General features: G+C 41.7%; 1 pseudogene; it reads left to right on the top strand.

Moving 5' to 3' along the window:
• The first annotated feature begins 337 nt into the window (after window positions 1–337).
• Window positions 338–1,392, top strand: LOC144371118 (mortality factor 4-like protein 1 pseudogene; annotated as a pseudogene).
• Window positions 1,393–1,625: the final 233 nt, after the last annotated feature.

Here is a 1,625-nt window from a genome sequence, read left to right as displayed (position 1 = left end):
GCATGCCTGAGAGAAAATTCAATATGGTAGAGAGTTGGGGTGTAACGGGGTGATGGCCAGCGCCTCATTGGGATGTTCTTCATCCTTCCCGGGGGGGGGGGTGGAAGCCACCCTAAAACTTAAAGTCTCAAATAATTAGGAACAAAACACAAATAGTCAGAAATACATTTACAAAAGCGAAGCCCCTGGAATTAGACAAAGGATGACTCTGTTGCCTTATTTAAGGGGGTACTTCAAAGGCAGGGATGAGGTTCAAGGGCAGAGTCTTGCTTTGTGATGTCTAGTTGTCAGGAGGTTGATCTCAGGTGCTGTGTGGGATCTTTGGCAGAACTTGAGGGGGAAGTTCACCTGAATCAGGCAGTCAATCCCTGGGGGTGTGCCATGGGAAGTTCCCAATGCCAGACTTTTTCGCTCACTAGGCTACAGTGTGTAACATAGTCCACACTCAGCCTGTGGATGGCTTGTGACGGGTCAGTAGTTGGGGGTGACAGGAGCAGGTGGAGGTGGTGAATCACAAATGACACCCAAACAAGACCTGAAGTTGAAATTCCAGGAAGGTGTGTGAGTGCTGTGCTTTCACGGGCCTCTCCTTTATGAAGCAGTGTGTGAAGGTTGCCGTAAAGGACAATCAAGTGACATACTTTATACATTGCAGTGGTTGAAATAAAAACTGCTGTGAATGAATTCCAGAGAGCAGAGCACTCAAGTTCATGGACACCAATCTTCAGAAACAGTGAGAACTCCAAAAAGCCATTCAGGTGCCATATCAGAGGGGAAGGTGAGAGGGGGGCTCCAGGAAAGAAGACACCTGGGCGGCATTAGAAAGAAGCTGAAGTGAAAACAAAAAGAACCAACCGAAAACATGGAAATGGAGATGGTGGCAGAATCAAGGGGAGATCTCAGCCTCATCAGAACAGGGCCCAGGTAGAATCTACTGTTCAAAGTGAGAAAACATAGATGAACAGAATCGAAGTTTAAAACTCCTGAAAGTTTAAAACATGGCTTGTTGATGATTGGGGCTTCATTCAAAACAAAACAAAACAGCTCTTCCTTTCAAAAAGAATGGATTCTATTTTAGAGGATTCTGCAAGTTACTAGAAATCTTCAGGAAACAGATTATTACTAAGGAGTAGGCTGTTCATGAAGTTGTGGCAGGAATAAAAGAATACTTTAATGTGATATTGGGCACTCAGTTCTCTACAAATGCGAGAGACTGGAGGATGTATAAATCCTCTCAGGTCATCCTGATGCACAGTGTCCTAGTGTATGGAGCGTCTACTGAGGCTATTTGTACAAGTTGGAACAATGTTGGTGTCTATACCTCTGGATGGGAAGAGCCTTGCTTCATCACTGAATCATCTTCATGGTTTCCTTAAATTTGCTTTCACATGATGTTAAATGGAAAAAGCAAGTTGATGAACAATGAACATAGTATATGAAATAAATACTCTATTTTCAAAATAAAAATTATGGGATTTTTAAAATTAATCCTCAAAAGATAAATTCAAGTATAAGATTTGGGAAGTGCTTAATTCATACTTAGTCTAATTTAGACTATTCTAGAATAATTCATCCCTATGCTGGTTTTCACTTTAATTTATTTCTTCATCAAGAAATATTGAGTG

The sequence above is a fragment of the Ictidomys tridecemlineatus genome, chromosome 15, assembly GCF_052094955.1.
Source record: "Ictidomys tridecemlineatus isolate mIctTri1 chromosome 15, mIctTri1.hap1, whole genome shotgun sequence".
Lineage (NCBI taxonomy): Eukaryota > Metazoa > Chordata > Mammalia > Rodentia > Sciuridae > Ictidomys > Ictidomys tridecemlineatus.
This window is presented reverse-complemented; position numbering and strand designations above follow the sequence as displayed.